The following is a 19044-nucleotide window of genomic DNA, read 5'->3' as shown; positions in this document are numbered from 1 at the left end:
TATTTTAAAATAAATTTAAAAACTTTTTCTACAGAGGATTCAACAAAAATCGGTGCATCTTTAATCCAAACTAACAAGTGAAAATGTTGTATGCCTCTACCTTGATATTCTCGTCGCCAAAAATAGTGTGTTACTTCACCAATTGGACAATCTTTGGAACAAATAAAATCTATCATTGCTCGAAATTTATTATCAAGAAATCTCGACGTTGATACAGGATCTTTAGCAACAAGTTCACTGGTACTCAACGAAGAGTTTTGTCATCCATTAACTTCACGAATATAATCACCGAAATCGTCCCATAACATTCACTAGGACTTAACGTTATTGTTAAAAATATACGTTATGCACGTGCGATCTCGATTAAAAGATCTCCGCTGGCTTCTCATCGGTGTAATTTCTCAAGAGATTAAGGCGGTCAAGGCATATGCGCCTTTTAGTTTAATTAGCTGAATAAAGACGATCACTGAGTAATCACTGAATCAACTTTATTGAATTTGACAAGCTATCGTACACGATGTTAGCGACATGGAGAGACAAAAGATTCTGGTCTCCTTGTGGTTGCAGCGCGCCTCAAGGGGAGCCGGAAGGGCCCGAGGAAGGCCGAACCACAGAATGACGAGCTCGACTCGATAGGAGCGGGCTAGTATCGGAGAGCGCCCGGGGGAATATTATAAAATTTTGTTATGAATGGCTCTACACACAAAAACGTCTAATGCAAGACGTAACAGTTATAAACCATGTTGCAGATCCATAATGTCGGGTCATACAATCTAAATCATTTCTTGGTTGACGCCCATATTGCTCAGTATTTTGAAGTGAAGAAAATATAGTATTTAAATTGAATTCCAACGCATCTTTAGACATAGCATCTAAGTATTCTGCAGCCGTGTAACGACTTCGTGGATCAGTTATATTCATTTTATGATAAATTCCACGACTTAACTGATGAATATTCGCTTTATTTAACAAATAGAGTAAATATTGTTGATTTAATCTAAATCGTGGATGCCTAGACATTAAACGACATTTAATAAATTCATGCTCTTGAAGTTTGACCGGTCTTTTTTCATCACATTGTCCATTCGAACCGAATGGATATAAATCTGGAAAACACATCAAATCCAAATTCTTTTCACGATTATCGAAAGATGAATCTTGAATTTTTAACATTTGATACAAGGCAGTCGCAGTTTTATTTCCTTTTTTTCATACAATGGATATATAGTATATTGCTCGTAGTAACTGTCACTTTCATCTTTTTGAGTTAACATAGCCTCACGCTGATGCAATGTAACTTTCACGTGATCTGTTATCTCTTGCATTTGTAAATCTGAATTATTTAACGGTTTACATTCTTCATTAAATAAAACTTCTGTATCATTTTTTGTTTCTTAAATATAAAATTCTGCATTATTAAGGGGATGCTGGAGTTGTCTGTTTTACCGACTGAACACTAATTATTTTCTTTTTCACTTGGCTCTTAATTGATTTCATAGAATTGTAAATCCTTTTCCAGAATTAAAGTATAGACAATAACAAACGCTGCTAGATACAATTTTCTTTAAAAAATAAGAAAAAATTAAAAAATTATACTTTTGTGCAGTCGTCTCGTAACTTTCATCCACAACACTAAGTTTTAAAGACTCTTTACGTATAAAATAACTGTTATGCAGGGTTGTCACTATAGGGAAGAATAATGTGCTTTCAGAATAGCTAAGAAGCTTTTGGTATAAGAGAAAAATGTCAATGGAAATTTCATATGAATGAGTGAATCACTGTGAATGTAGAATCGTGTGAGTGCGGTCCCAGGATAAAAACAGAGCACTACTTTAGTTGCAGGGTAGCATGATAGGTGGTGCTGTAGTCAAATGTTCGGTGAAGTGCATCATTGAATCATAGGATAATCCATCGACCTAATTGGATTTGTGGCCGGTTTGCATTTTCGGCCGATTTTCACAAGTATCTTTGTTCTTCTCGTTTCGTAGCTTTCTGACTACTTGTAGGAACGTAATGTGAAATGGAAGCGGCTTTAATTCGCGAGCTGATTTGAACAAGCTTGATATACATATACACACGCACGCACGTGACTTTACGCGCGCGTGTGACTTTGAAAGTCAACACGATTACAGAAGTCGATAACAAAAGTATAATTTTCTAATTTTTTTTTTGTTTTTTAAATACAATTTTGTCCAGCAGAGTTTATTATTGTCTATACTTTAAATCTGGAGAAGGATTTACAATTGTGTAAACTCAATAAAAAGATTTTTGCAAATGAAAATTCATCTTACGTCTTCGCGAGTCCTTGAAGCAGGACTGCCATGCAGGACCGTCTGTGGCCGCTTTAGCGCCACGGACACAGCACGTATACGCTGCTCATACGTACATATATATACATATGTACGTACATGCATACATCCATATATACATTACGTAATTTTATTTATTTATTATTTATTTTATGTAATTTTTTTTAATTTACTTGTTATTATTTAATGTTTATTGATGTTTTTTAAATTTATTATCAATGTAATTATATCAAATATTTATTCATATATCATTATATTTGTTAATATAATTAAATAATTTATTTGTACATTGTGTGTATCTATATTGTACTATTATAAAATTCAATAAAATATTTCTCGGGTTACTTGGAATTCTTCAGCACATTATAAAATATAAAAAGATCTATCCAATGAAAAATACTTATTTTCGAGACAACTAAATGAAAACTGAAATTTCATAAGTGCATTCACATTGCATGTTTCTAAAACGATATAAAGTTTGCACTTCAGTCATCGACCGAGACTTTACAATTATGTTTAATCTTTTCACACAAGTTATTTTATCATACACTTTCTCCATGCATTTTCTCTCATGGGTGTGTTCGGGGAGACGCTATTAGCGCTATCAGCATCAGTTTATCCTTGTTCTACTTTTAATGAATAATGAAGATGGACTGATGCTGGTAGCGCTAATAGCGTCTCCCCGAACGCACCTAATGAAGCCTCTTTTCTGCGATGCTGATTGGTTCTCTCGAGCTTACTTCATATTGTGAGAATAAATGTCATTGCAATTTGTATAGATGATTATCTATACAATTATCCTTGTAGTTTATCTCTCTATATATTGTAACCGCCGCTCGCGAGCGACGGCCAACTTTGCTTCCGTCCCTGGTCGTGGCCCTGAGCCGCCCGGGTGTCGGGGCGACTATCTTCAAAAGATTTCCCGACGTAATACTAACAATTGGGCGCCAGGTACGTTAAGCGTACCACTCTGTGTGCACCAAATCGCGAACGAACGTTACGGTAACTGAATCGCGGAAATGACGGGCGCACGCTAGGCGACCGGGGCGTTAGCGGCTCCGATATCCAGCTGCTCAGCCCTCAAGTGGCAGAAGGGGAGGTTCGGTGCGGGCGGATAAAATCGGGAAGGCGAGAGAATTATTTACACAACATAAATGTAACAGAGAAAGTAACAATTATATTTGATCGTAGGAATTACAATAGTAGCGGCTCTGTGGAGCGGTGATGGCTCGCGCCCGTTACCAGCTGACTACCGTTGTGTATCAAATATTACGAGAACGGGATATTTAATGACTGTGAAGTTAGCCCCACATTTTTAAATTTTATAAAAATTAATCGGAGTGCCAGTTGCCCCCGCACGAGTGCAACAGTGCTGAGTCAAATTTAAAAAGAGTGCAACCGTTTAAAGCAAAGAAATTCCAATTTCAAAAATGGGGGGGCCAACTTCACGCAGCCCCCCATTTAAAAAAAAGAATATTTTTTTTGCGGATTTCAAAAGATTTCAAAGAGTGCTACAGTGCACCGATGAGTGCGAAGAGAGTGCAATCAAAATAACCCCAGAATTTAAAATTAAAGTAAAATCCAAAATTTGACTGTATCTTTGTCAATTTTGACTTTAGCGCTTCGGGTCATAAGAGACTTCGAAAGCACTCGTGCGGGGGCAAACGGCACTCCCGCGAAAACACCAAAATTCGCAAAAAAAAATTTTTTCTCGGGAACTTAGAAATTTTTCGAAACTTTAAGTGGCTGCATCTTCGTCAATATTGACTTTAGCGTTTCGGGCATTAAGAGACTTCGAAAGCACTCGTACGGGGGCAAACAGCACTGCCGCGAAAACATCAAAATTCGCAAGAAAAAATTTTCACTTGGGACTTAGAAATTTTTCAAATCTGAAACTTTGAGTGGCTGCAACTTCGTTAATACTAACCTTAGCGCTTTAAGTCATAAGAGACATCAAAAGCACTCGTGCGGGGGCCAACGGAACTTCAACAAAAATTTTAAAATTCCGAAAAAAAATTTTTCTCGTAAACTTAGAAATTTTTCGAAACTTTAAGTGGCTGCATCTTCGTCAATATTGACCAGCCCACCGCCCGAATCTTGAACCCCGCGGCCCGCGCTATCCGTAGCCAATCAAATTAAAAGTTCACGGTTACAACTTCATCCCAGCGAGAAACGATAACGAATTCGACACCAATTCAACGTCGAATTGACATCGAAGTGATGATTTCGATGTCGAATCGATGTCGATTGGATGTACTATTTCTCACTGGGATATTCTTATTTTGTAATGTCAAATCAAAATCGTTTTAACCAAGAATACATTTTTGAAGACGTTTTGTTTAAAAATACATTTTTAAGGGAGTTTTTTGCGCGCATGTACTTGGCGCTTTTTTTACCTTTTTTTACCTTTTTTTAAAAAAGGTAATTTTATGGGAATTTCACTTATTTTATAGTAACAGGTATCTCATTTATTTTTATAATATATATTATTTATTAAATTGTTTATTAAATTATTTATTAAATAAACATATAATTTAATATCTTATTCATTGATTCTCCACTAAGGTAAACGTTTCAATGACCGGACATGTATCTATATCCGGACATTTACACAAAATTTATTATTAATCTCAAATGCTTTTTGTGTTTACTTAAAGGTACTAAATATAACATAGTTTTTCAAAAATTATAGAATATAATGAACAGTTTATTTTTTTGCAATGTATTGAAATAGGTGAAAAGCATCTTGTCCGAAACAAATACAACGAAGTATACACTATAATGCCACTCAGCTGGCCTGCCGATGAAGTGGTTATGATCTGCAATATGAGTAATATATTTATATGGATACCCAAGAATCATCTGTACGTCTTAGTCTACCAGAAAAATAATTACTACTTCCAAGTAAATATTACTTGTTCTAACCCACCAAACACGAAGTTACATGTAACGTACCTGTTAGTTTTTTAGTTAGTAATTTCCCACTCAATAATGTAATTGTAATATAACACGTGTGTTATATTGCAATTATATTATTGAGTGGGAAATTACAACTAACAAGCACGTTATATGTAACTTTGTGTTTGCTGGGAAGTAATTGATTTCTTTCTCTATCTGCAAATCTATGATAAACTTACAAGTATCACATTTACTTAAAACATTCTAAATTGTAGTTAGTGTAATAAAAATACATGATTTATTGGAAAATATTATATGTATATTAAGACACAATTATCCTTGAAACGTGTATTTCATTGTCTTGCACTTATAAAGTATTTGTTAAAAACATAATTGATCAATATTATACAATATAGACAAAATATTATTACTATTATATAAAATCAGCAACATTCTTGAAACAACTATATTTTACATTGCATAAAAATTATGGAACACTTTTACGTAATAATGTGTAATCACTTGTTAAGAGCATTAACACAAGCAGGAATAAAACACAATTATCCTTGTAACGTGTTTTGCATTGTCCTGCACTTTAAATTAATATCCTTAATTAATTTTTTCAAAGTCAAAGAAAAAAGGTTTAACAAGACACTTTTAAAATTATTAGATTTTTAAAAATAAGAAAAATAATTCTCACCCATACATTAAATATGTCTAATTAAAAATATTCACAAAAATTTAATAAGAAACTTTTTCAGTAAATGAATGAATTGTATTTATTGTGGGGAAAGAGGTTATAGTGGTAATGGATAAAATAAACACTGTATACATATGTAGAATTTCTATATTTATGTTACAAACAAAAACTTTCTTATAATTAATATATTTAAAAAATTAAAAAGCTAACTACTTAAAATAAAATAAAAAGATAAAATAAAATAATAAAATCAAACATAAAATATTTAAAAACTAAACAGAAGTGTAATAAAATGTAATAAAATTAAAAAAAAATGAAATAAAAGACAAAATGTGACATAAAATATTATTTAAAAAAAAATTTGCTATCGCATTAAACTTAATAAAAAATTTTTTAAATGTTTTACATATAAATGTTTGATTGGACCATATATGGTCCGTTTCTCCAACCTCCTCCTCCTCTGCTGCCTCTTCCTCTTCCACTCATCCCTCTTCCTCTTCCGCTCATCCCTCTTCCTCTTCTGCTCATCCCTCTTCCTCCACAGTTTCCTCCCCAGTTTCCTCCCCAGCTTCCCCGCCATTCAAAATCACCTCTTTCTTTTCCGCCTCTCCCTCTACCTCTCCAATTTCCTCTGTTCCATTGATTTTTTGACGAATAATACCTGCATAAAAAACAATAAATTAACAAAATTGAAGTAATTTTATGGTTTATTCTTATATATAGAACTTTACATTTATATGTACCTCTTGTTTCTTTGTTTTAAAATTTTTCCTCCTCTTTTTTTTATTTTTTTCATTTTCTTTATCACTTTCAATGTCAATTTCCATAATCTCTCCCTCGTCCTCTCTGGTGTTTTTGTTTTTTCGTTTTTCGTTCTCTTCTCTTTCTGTTCTTCTGTGCCTCCTCCCTCCTTCGTCCTCTTTATCCTCTCTGGTGTTTGTATCTTTTTGTTTTTCGTTCTCTTCTCTTTCTGTTCTGTGCCTCCTCCCTCCTTCGTCTTCTATTACCTCTCTCATTTCTCTCATATTAAAATTTTGTTCTTTTGCCTTCCTCTCCAATAGAACGTTTCTAAAACATTTTTATACTTTTTATATTGTAAATGTAGACCAATAACAAAATGATGCAAATTTATTATTGCCTTTATATGTAACTTAATCTGTACTAAATTCACATGTCTATACTAAACCATATTAAGCTTCCTCCTAACATGTTAACTTTAACAGTCTAAGTTGCATTCGTAGATATATTAAGGCTGCTTATAAAAATCTTAGGTAGGGGTATTCTACAAAGGGAAGAGGGAACGAGTTAGTAGGGCACTTTTCTCTTTCTTCCGCCTCTCCTTCTCACTGATATATTAGATTAAAGAGAAAAATTACCCTACTAACATGAAGTGAGAATAAGGACACTCAACTAGGTGGCGTCTAAGAAGAAGAAAATTGGTTATAAAAAATATTCTGTCAAAGAGGATGTTTGCTGAATGCAATAACTTGCAACATTTTGTTGCCATATTAAATTTATATGTGTGTGTACGTGTGTGTGTGTGTGTGTGTGTGTGTGTGTGTGTGTGTGTGTGTGTGTGTGTGTGTGTGTGTGTGTGTGTGTGTGTGTGTGTGTGTGTGTGTGTGTGTGCGCGCGCGCGCGCGCGCGCTGACTTTGTCGATGTCGTCGGTGTGATGTTCTGTTAGGTTAGGTTGTAACCGATCTCGGAAGTTGGATAACAAATCTCGCTACTAATTATATATTTAATCAAACCTTTATGTAGTGCCGCTCGTGTCTCTGCACCGGTCGCCAGCTCTTTTACCCTCCTAAGAGCAAGGATTTATTATTGTATTAATTGTCTTTCTTTATTTCCAGGTTTCCCGCTGCCATCGGATCGTCTCTGGACTTCAGGATCTCCGCCTTCGTCTGGATCGTCGCCGCAGGTAAGTTGAATATTCTTCCAGTAATCCCAAAGAAATGGTAAATAACTAATTCACTTTTGATTTCAGATCACAAGCTACGATGATTTATTTCCACCTTGGATTTCATGCATGGAACGTAGCAGGTTTGTATAAATCACTCAATGTATTAATTTTTTGTGTAACTCAAATAAATGTTTATTAAACACAACAATATTATTATTAACAATATCCCGAACGCGTCGCTTTAATTCACATACGTGTCCGCTTCTTCTTCCTCTTACTCGTTCACAAAAAATATTTACATGTCCCGAACGCGTCGCTTCGTTCACAAACGTGTTCGTGTTTTTAGGTTATGAAACCTGTCAACGGAAATTTCTTCGATTCCGTGTACAAAATTCGCTTACTCGCATTCAACGAATTTATCAAAATATTACGCGTGTTCGCGTTAACTGATACTATCGCACGTCGCTTTAGCTTTTTGTTAAGTCGCAAGAAAACTCGCGAAAGCCTATCACGCACGCACGTATCACCAATAACAATTTGTTGTCGCGGTATGCCTTCCGCGGGAAAGAATAAAAGACTCGACTTGTTGCTACGCACGCTAAGACTTTAGGCGCGAAAGTCGTTCTTAAGTACGCGTGGTTTATCTTCTCGGCACGTACGTGTTGCCCGTCTGAAGATTCGCGTCACTCTCTCCCTCTGCGACGCCGTGTCGTCGTATTTTATACTGGCACGCGCCGCCGCCGCCGCAGTTCCCTCGCCGACCAATCCGAGCTCTTTCGTCTCCCTCTCGGATTCTTCGTCCAATCCCACGCCATGCGAGAGACGCTCAGCGCAAGATAGAATCCTCGTCCAATGCGCAGCCACTGTGTCTGCGATGCTCCCCTCCCCTCCCACCGACTCCCAGACGTTCCCCTCAGCCGGTGGCATCAACATCGAAACAGCAGCAGCGGAGTGGCAAAATATCATTTTACGAAGCTGCGAGAACTGAGAGGAAGCACCTTCAGGGTAAGGAGGTACTTAGCGTGACGTTGAGACGAGCGGAGGTGATCGCCGACGCGAAGAAGCAATAGAGTCGCGTTAATCTTAATAAATGCGCGAGATTTAGTAGCGAGCGCAAAAAGATATCTTATATTATTTTTAATAGGCTAGCGTTAATTTTAGTTAGTTTATGTCAAAGCGACAATGTTTTTTATTTTTCGTTTACCAAAGAGGTACAAGTCATTATTCGATAGCTAGCGATAAAGTGAACGCGCGTATGAATAAGTTTTCCTTATACAAGTTCATATATATACATATATATATATCTTTAAATTTTATAACTTTATTAATCTATTATTATCCAGTAAAATACGTTTAAATTCCCTTTTTATTAGTTTAATGCATGTTGGTAAAACGAAAACGGCATGTGTAAAGTCGAGAAAAATCTTGTCTTATTTTTAATAAATGACTTTGTAATTTTTATGTTATCTTTAAACGTTACATTCCTTGTAACATATGCCTGGTGCATGTACGTCACCGTAACTTGATATTATTTGTGATTTTATCAGTTTTAAGAACATTGATAAGTATTGGTCAGGGTGGCACTTTATTTGTCAAACCTGCACTTTTAAGTGCAACCCGTAGAAACATTCCGGGGAGCAAAGTACAGCGTAAAGCGCAACCTGAGCTGCACTCTGGAGCAATAACGAGCTATCCTGTGATTGGTCGACCAGCCTGGAGAGGGGATGACCACAGCCATCCTGCAAAGCGGCAGTGCCATCGTACGGGGATTGGACGTACGATACCTGGAGGGGGTAAACACACTCTCCCGACGTCGCAGACGCACGGGGATTGGAGGAAGCGCGCAGAGTGAGGGAAGGCAGCAACCCGGGTATAAAAAGCGATGCGAGGAGCTCACGAGAGCTTTTCGCGCCACGAATTTCGTCGAGTAAAAACCTCACGACATTAAAAGTGAGAGCGACGCGTATTGTTTCTAGAAGTTACGCCGAATGCGAGTAGGCGTGCGTGAGCGTGATAGTTCCGCGGGATTGCTCGAAGTGCATACCGTGTTTAGTTTACGAACTGGGCCGAATGCGAGTAAGCCCAAGATTTTTTGTTTATTAATTGCAATCCGTTTACCCGATTGTGATGAGGCGTCGCGTACGGGACATGTGGAGATTTATTTTGACACACGACATTCCGAAATGAATGTGAAGAAGCGACGCGTCCGGGAAGTGATTGTGAAACGTGCAAATCTGCAAAACATGAATAAATTGTTTTTTTTATTGTTTGTTTAATAATCAAACGTCTAATTAACTTACCTTACGTGCGTGAGAATCCGATCCTTGTCCTGGTGGCTGATCCTGGGAAAACCTGAAAAGAGAAAAAATCCTAATTACAACCGGGGCGCAAAGCAGACACCTAACCTAAAAAATACTTACCTGGAGACGTTCCTGGGGGATGACGGCGATCCTGGAGAGACCCGACGGGCGGCGGCAGCACCTGAAAATATAAGTTAAAAATTAATAAAGTGAATATCACATTGCGTGGTCAGTCGAATGAGTACAGCTGGATTAAATAAGTGACTTAGCATTAAGCGAGAGAAGTTCACATCCACGTTGCGACGATTCCTGACACGGCGGCGGTGTTCGACGGTGCAGTGGCGATACCGGAACACCTGATCCTTGCTCCGGGGCTGGATAAAGGAGCTGGCGACTGTGATTTTGGGCAGCAAAGGTACGTGAGTTTCAATAGTCAGTGAATAGCCAATTCTTGTTAATCGCTTCACCGGTCACAGTGAAGGGTGGCTTTCGCGAGTGGATTCGACTAAGGGCATGTAAATTCGAAGACGAAGTCCGGTGTCGTTATTGTCCTCTGGCAGATCATAATTGATAAATTCCGATCATCATAACCCACTAATAGTAATAATATACTACAACGATAGATCTACATCACTTCGCCTTTTTTTTTCTAACCTGGCGACCGTGACAGGACGTTACCGATCCGCGTGAATGAACTACGTGTTGAAAACGCGAAAAAAAGTTTAGCGGTGTGAAGTATCAATCGAGTCTACTCTGTGATAAAGTTCTATCCGAAGGTGAAGTTCGAAACGACCATCCAAATTTAAATAGATTAAAATTACGTAATGGCGAACAAAGCGACTAGCGAATCCGAAACCGATAAAGAAGTCGAGCGCGAAACGAGAGGTGCAACATTCACCTAAAAAGAAATTGTGCGACGACAGAATAACGAGATCTAAGACCAAAAACGCGATGGAGAGCGCGACGGAAATGAGTGCCGCAGATATTAATCGTATTCTTGAAGAGAACGAGATCCTGCGCAAACGCGTGGAATTAAGCAAGCAAACGCGAAAAGGGGATAGTAGTTTAGCGAAAAATGACGAACTCATATTGCTGTTAGCGGAAATACGTCAACGGTTAGAGAAGCTAGAGACGCGTGAACAACGGTTGCGCGACGGATCCGAAGGTGAGCGAAATGTAAGTAGCGAGCTAACGAGGAGTGTTACAAGCGCACCGGCGCGCGAGCCAATAGCCCGAGACGCGAATAACGTGATACAAGCGAGATTGCCAAGGGGAGGATGGCTGAAAAGCCCGTTTGAAGACTTAAAGTTTTACGGGAAGCCGGATTCCCAGAACCCCGTCAGATTTATTAAACATTTCGAAAAAATAGCGATCTGTGAGGAAATAAGCGAGGCCGAGCAGCTATATTTCTTTAGTAAATGTATGCGCGGAACACTATCAAGCTGGTACGATGTGCGCAATCCGGATAGTATAGCAGAGGCTAAGAAAGCTTTCATAGATTACTATTGGGGGGAAGAACAACAGGCAAGATTCCGTGAGGAAATTTATAATGGGAAATTTAACGAATCCGCGCATGTCGATGGCGGAATACGCGTTAAATATCGCGAAACAAGCTAGATACCTCAATCCACCAATGTCGGAGAGCGAGATAATTCGCAACGTAAAGAGGCACTTCGATAAAAGTATAACGAGGGAAATTAGACCGAGCACGGTAAAAGACGTGGAAGAGTTTGTAAAGTTGTTGGACGAACTCGACTACGAAAACAAAAGGAATATTAGACCGAAAATGCGCGAGCAAACCCAAGTGACGAAACCGAGCGATAAAGCGACTGTAGCCAAAAAACCAAGCGTCTCACGATCCACAACAACCGCGAAATATAGCCAACGCGAAACAAGCGACGGCGCGGGGACCGAAAAACGCGACGTAAACAGGCGAAACGAACAGCGCGCGAGGAACTACAAGAAGGGGGAGCAAACCGCGTGGAAGTATTCCAACACACAAAACGAGAAAAAAGCGAGACATAAGACAACCGACTTGTCTGAATCCGACGAGGAGGAGACGTCTTGTCGCGAGATAGTGCCGTATGATAAAAAATTCGCGAATAAGGCGAAGAAAGAGTACGCGCAAAAGGAAAGAGCGAAACTGAACGCCGAGTCGAACGTAAACAAAACGAGAGCGACAAGCGAGCGAAAAAAAGTAGCCGCGACAGAAACAATAACAGAAAAAACCGACGCGGATAGCGATCGTGAAACAATAGAGCGTAGTGCGGACGAAAAACATTTAGCGATACTGAGAACTAGGGAAATCTTACGCGATGTCGAGGAAGTGTCAATTCAAGACCAGGGAGCGGATCGTGGAAAACCGACACCTTACGTGCAGGTGATTATGCGTAACATCCGTATTAAAGCATTGGTCGATACTGGGGCACAGATATCCGCTGTAACGAAGAACCTGTTCGATAAGCTAAATTCCGAAGCGCTAGAAATGCGTATTATTCCGATTCGAAGATTCGTGCTGCGAGGCGCGTTCAATGACAAAGGTCAACCTATAGCGAACCGTGTGCAACTGAAATTCGAAATCGAGGGACGAGAGTTTATTCACGAGTTCTACGTTGTAAGAAACTTGTCGTATGAAATGATATTAGGAATAGACTTCTTGATCGAATATGTTGCGACACTCAAATGCGACGAGGAAACATTCGCGGTAGAATTTAATGAGATTCAGTCAAACAATAACGCGAAATGCACGAAAATAAACGCGATAGACGCGAGCGAAGCGAAAATACTGTTGAGAGAAACGCTAGAGAAATACGATAAATTCTGGCAAATCCCACTCGAGTCACAAAGTGCTAAGTACACGGGATTCAAATTCGATAATCAAACATACGTTTTTAAGAGAATGCCTTTCGGTCTGAAGACAGCTGGCGCGTCATTCACACGTGCGATCCGTAAAGCGTTGGGCGACGAATGTGATTCGTTCACGATAATATATCTTGACGACGTTTTAATCGCGTCAAATACGCTCGAAGAGCATTTGTATCATATAAATTTCGTACTAAAAAAATTAGAAGACATAGGTTTTCGACTCAATAAGAGTAAATGTGAATTTATGAAACCGGAAATAAAATTTCTAGGACATACTTTCAACGAAATCAGAGCGGAAATGAACGAGGACACGAAATCCGCTATAAAAAATTTCGAACGTCCCAAAAATAAAAAAGGAATTCAGGCTTTTTTAGGGCTTGTAAACTGGGACCGAAGGTTCATTAAAGGACTCGCGAACTTAACTAAACCGCTCGAAAATCTCTTACGAAAGGGCGTAAAATTCGCGTGGACCGATATCGAACAAAAGGCTTTTAACGAGATAAAGCGAGCCTTCGATGAGGCTGAAAAATTATTCGTGATACGTCCAAATAAAAAGTTTGGAATTTTCGTCGACGCATCGAAGTATGGCTTAGGTGCTAGATTATATCAATACATCGACGAAGAGCCAGAAAAGAAATTTACGATAGCTTACGCGAGTAGGTCGTTGAAGGGCGCAGAACTTAACTACACCGTCACGGAAGTCGAATGCTTAGCGCTAGTGTGGGCGTTGAAAAAGTGGCATACAACTCTTCTAGGACGTAAGATTCGCGTTCATACGGACCATCGAGCGTTAAAGTTTGTCATTTCATGCGCAAACGATAGTAATAGAATAGCACGATGGATTGCTTTTCTCAATGAATTTGACTTAGAAATATGACTGTGAAGTTAGCCCCACATTTTTAAATTTAAAAAAAATTAATCGGAGTGCCAGTTGCCCCCGCACGAGTGCAACAGTGCTGAGTCAAATTTAAAAAGAGTGCAACCGTTTAAAACAAAGAAATTCCAATTTCAAAAATGGGGGGGCCAACTTCACGCAGCCCCCCATTTAAAAAAAAAAATTTTTTTTCTTGCGGATTTTAAAAGATTTCAAAGAGTGCTACAGTGCACCGATGAGTGCGAAGAGAGTGCAATCAAAATAACCCCAGAATTTAAAATTAAAGTAAAATCCAAAATTTGGCTGTATCTTTGTCAATTTTGACTTTAGCGCTTCGGGCCATAAGAGACTTCGAAAGCACTCGTGCGGGGGCCAACGGCACTCCAACGAAAATTTCAAAATTCCGAAAAAAAATTTTTCTTGTAAACTTACAAATTTTTCGAAACTTTAAGTGACTGCATCTTCGTCAATATTGACTTTAGCGCTTCGGGCCTTAAGAGACTTCGAAAGCACTCGTGCGGGAGCAAAGAGCACTGCCGCGAAAACATCGAAATTCGCAAAAAAAATTTTTAATCGGGACTTAGAAATTTTTCAAATCTGAAACTTTAAGTGGCTGCATCTTTGTCAATTTGGACTTTAGCGCTTCGGGCCATAAGAGACTTCGAAAGCACTCGTGCGAGGGCAAACGGCACTCCCGCGAAAACACCAAAATTCGCAAAAAAAATTTTTTTCTCGGGAACAGAAAATTTTTAAAGACGAAGAAACTTTGAGTGGTTGCATCTTCGTCAATATTGACTTTAGCGCTTCGGGCCTTAAGAGACTTCGAAAGCACTCGTGCGGGGGCAAAGAGCACTGCCGCGAAAACATCAAATGTCGCAAAAAAAATTTTTAATCGGGACTTAGAAATTATTCAAATCTGAAACTTTAAGTGGCTGCATCTTTGTCAATTTGGACTTTAGCGCTTCGAGCCTTAAGAGACTTCGAAAGCACTCGCGTGGGGGCCAACGGCACTCCAACAAAAATTTCAAAATTCCGAAAAAAAATTTTTCTTGTAAACTTACAAATTTTTCGAAACTTTAAGTGGCTGCATCTTCGTCAATATTGACTTTAGCGCTTCGGGCCTTAAGAGACTTCGAAAGCACTCGTGCGGGGGCAAACAGCACTGCCGCGAAAACATCGAAATTTGCAAAAAAAATTTTTAATCGGGACTTAGAAATTTTTCAAATCTGAAACTTTAAGTGGCTGCATCTTCGTCAATATTGACTTTACCGCTTCGGGCCTTAAGAGACTTCGAAAGCACTCGTGCGGGGGCAAAGAGCACTGCCGCGAAAACATCGAAATTCGCAAAAAAAATTTTTAATCGGGACTTAGAAATTTTTCAACTTTGAAACTTTGAGTGGCTGCAACTTCGTTAATACTATTCTTAGCGCTTTAAGTCATAAGAGACATCAAAAGCACTCGTGCGGGGGCTAACGGAACTCCAACGAAAATTTTAAAATTCCGAAAAAAAATTTTTCTCGTAAACTTAGAAATTTTTCCAAAATTTAAGTGGCTGCATCTTCGTCAATATTGACTTTAGCACTTCGGGCCTTAAGAGACTTCGAAAGCACTCGTGCGGGGGCAAACAGCACTGCCGCGAAAACATCAAAATTCGCAAAAAAAATTTTTAATCGGGACTTAGAAATTTTTCAAATCTGAAACTTTAAGTGGCTGCATCTTTGTCAATTTGGACTTTAGCGCTTCGGGCTTTAAGAGACTTCGAAAGCACTCGTGCGGGGGCAAAGAGCACTGCCGCGAAAACATCGAAATTCGCAAAAAAAATTTTTAATCGGGACTTAGAAATTTTTCAAATCTGAAACTTTAAGTGGCTGCATCTTTGTCAATTTGGACTTTAGCGCTTCGACCCTTAAGAGACTTCGAAAGCACTCGTGCGGGGGCCAACGGCACTCCAACAAAAATTTCAAAAATCCGAAAAAAAATTTTTTTTGTTAACTTAGAAATTATTCGAAACTTTAAGTGGCTGCATCTTCGTCAATATTGACTTTAGCGCTTCGGGCCTTAAGAGACTTCGAAAGCACTCGTGCGGGGGCAAACAGCACTGCCGCGAAAACACCGAAATTCGCAAGAAAAAATTTTCACTCGGGACTTAGAAATTTTTCAACTTTGAAACTTTGAGTGGCTGCAACTTCGTTAATACTATTCTTAGCGCTTTAAGTCATAAGAGACATCAAAAGCACTCGTGCGGGGGCTAACGGAACTCCAACGAAAATTTTAAAATTCCGAAAAAAAATTTTTCTCGTAAACTTAGAAATTTTTCCAAAATTTAAGTGGCTGCATCTTCGTCAATATTGACTTTAGCACTTCGGGCCTTAAGAGACTTCGAAAGCACTCGTGCGGGGGCAAACAGCACTGCCGCGAAAACATCAAAATTCGCAAAAAAAATTTTTAATCGGGACTTAGAAATTTTTCAAATCTGAAACTTTAAGTGGCTGCATCTTCGTTAATATTGACTTTAGCGCTTCGGGCCTTAAGAGACTTCCAAAGCACTCGTGCGGGGACAAACGGCACTGCCGCGAAAACATCGAAATTCGCAAAAAAAAATTTTCACTCGGGACTTAGAAATTTTGCAAATCTGAAACTTTGAGTGGCTGCAACTTCGTTCATACTAACCTTAGCGCTTTAAGTCATAAGAGACATCAAAAGCACTCGTGCGGGGGCCAACGAAACTCCAACGAAAATTTCAAAATTCCGAAAAAAATTTTTTCTCGTAAACTTAGAAATTTTTCGAAACTTTGAGTGGCTGCAACTTCGTTAATACTAACCTTAGCGCTTTAAGTCATAAGAGACATTAAAAGCACTCGTGCGGGGGCCAACGAAACTCCAACGAAAATTTCAAAATTCCAAAAAAATTTTTTTCTCGTAAACTTAGAAATTTTTCGAAACTTTAAGTGGCTGCATCTTCGTTAATATTGACTTTAGCGCTTCGGGCCTTAAGAGACTTCGAAAGCACTCGTGCGGGGGCAAACGGCACTGCCGCGAAAACATCGAAATTCGCAAAAAAAAATTTTCACTCGGGACTTAGAAATTTTGCAAATCTGAAACTTTGAGTGGCTGCAACTTCGTTCATACTAACCTTAGCGCTTTAAGTCATAAGAGACATCAAAAGCACTCGTGCGGGGGCCAACGAAACTCCAACGAAAATTTCAAAATTCCGAAAAAAATTTTTTCTCGTAAACTTAGAAATTTTTCGAAACTTTGAGTGGCTGCAACTTCGTTAATACTAACCTTAGCGCTTTAAGTCATAAGAGACATTAAAAGCACTCGTGCGGGGGCCAACGAAACTCCAACGAAAATTTCAAAATTCCAAAAAAATTTTTTTCTCGTAAACTTAGAAATTTTTCGAAACTTTAAGTGGCTGCATCTTCGTCAATATTGACTTTAGCGTTTCGGGCATTAAGAGACTTCGAAAGCACTCGTGCGGGGGCAAACAGCACTGCCGCGAAAACATCAAAATTCGCAAAAAAAATTTTTAATCGGGGCTTAGAAATTTTTCAAATCTGAAACTTTGAGTGGCTGCATCTTTGTAAATTTTGACTTTAGCGCTTTGAGCCTTAAGAGATATCAAAAGCACTCGCGCGGGGCCAACGGAATTCCAGTGAAAATTTTAAAATTCCGACAAAATTTTTTCCTTAACTTAAAAATTTTTCGAAACTTTAAGTAGCTGCATCTTCGTCAATATTGACCAGCCCACCGCCCGAATTTTGAATTCTGCGGCCCGCGCTATCCGTAGTCAATCAAATTAAAAGTTTACGATTACAACTTCATCCCAGCGAGAAACGATAACGAATTCGACACCAATTCAACGTCGAATTGACATCGAAATGATGATTTCAATGTCGAATTGATGTCAATTGAATGTACTATTTCTCAGTGGGATATTCTTATTATATAATGTCAAATCAAAATTGTTTTATACAAGAATATATTTTTGAAGACGTTTTGTTTTGTTTAAAAATTTTTGAGGGAGTTTTTTGCGCGCATATACTTGGCGCTTTTTTTACCTTTTCTTAAAAAAGGTAATTTTATGGGAATTTCACTCATTTTATAGTAACAGGTATCTCATTTCTTTTTATAATATGTATTATTTATTAAATTATTTATTAAATAAACATATAATTTAATATCTTATTCATTGATTCTCCACTAAGGTAAACGTTCCAATGACCGGACATGTATCTATATCCGGACATTTACACAAAATTTATTATTAATCTCAAATGCTTTTTATGTTTACTTAAAGGTACTAAATATAACATAGTTTTTCAAAAATTATAGAATGTGATGAACAGTTTATGTTTTTGCAATGTATTGAAATAGGTAAAAAGCATCTTGTCCGAAACAAATACAACAAAGTATACACTATAATACTACCCAGCTGGCCTGCCGATGAAGTGGTTATGGGCTGCAATATGGGTAATATATTTATATGGATATACCCAAGGATCATCTGTACGTCTTAATCTACTAGAAAAATAATTACTACTTCCAAGTAAATATTACTTGTTTTAAATAATTGATTTCTTTCTATATCTGCAAATCTATGATAAACTTACAAGTATCACATTTACTTAAAACATTTTAAATTGTAGTCAGTATAATGAAAGTACATGATTCATTGGAAAATATTATATGTATATTAAGACACAATTATCCTTGAAACGTGTATTTCATTGTCTTGCACTTATAAAGTATTTGTTAAAAACATAATTGATCAATATTATACAATATAGACAAAATAATAATATTATTATTATATAAAATCAGCAACATTCTTGAAACAACTATATTTTACATTGCATAAAAATAATGGAACACTTTTACGTAATAATGTGTAATCACTTGTTAAGAGCATTAACACAAGCAGAAATAAAACACAATTATCTTTGTAACGTGTTTTGCATTATCCTGCACTTTAAATTAATATCCTTAATTAATTTTTTCAGAGTCAAAGAAAAAAGATTTAACAAGACACTTTTAAAATCATTAGATTTTTAAAAATAGGAAAAATAATTCTTACCCGTACATTAAATATGTCTAATTGAAAATATTTACAAAAATTTAAAAAGAAACTTTTTCAGTAAATGAATGAATTGTGAGTCTATTGTGGGGGAAGAGGTTATAGTGGTAATGGATA

The sequence above is a fragment of the Monomorium pharaonis genome, chromosome 1 (assembly GCF_013373865.1).
Source record: "Monomorium pharaonis isolate MP-MQ-018 chromosome 1, ASM1337386v2, whole genome shotgun sequence".
In the NCBI taxonomy this organism is placed as follows: Eukaryota; Metazoa; Arthropoda; class Insecta; order Hymenoptera; family Formicidae; genus Monomorium; species Monomorium pharaonis.
The sequence above is the reverse complement of the archived record's forward strand: the minus strand, read 5'-3'. Positions refer to the sequence as shown.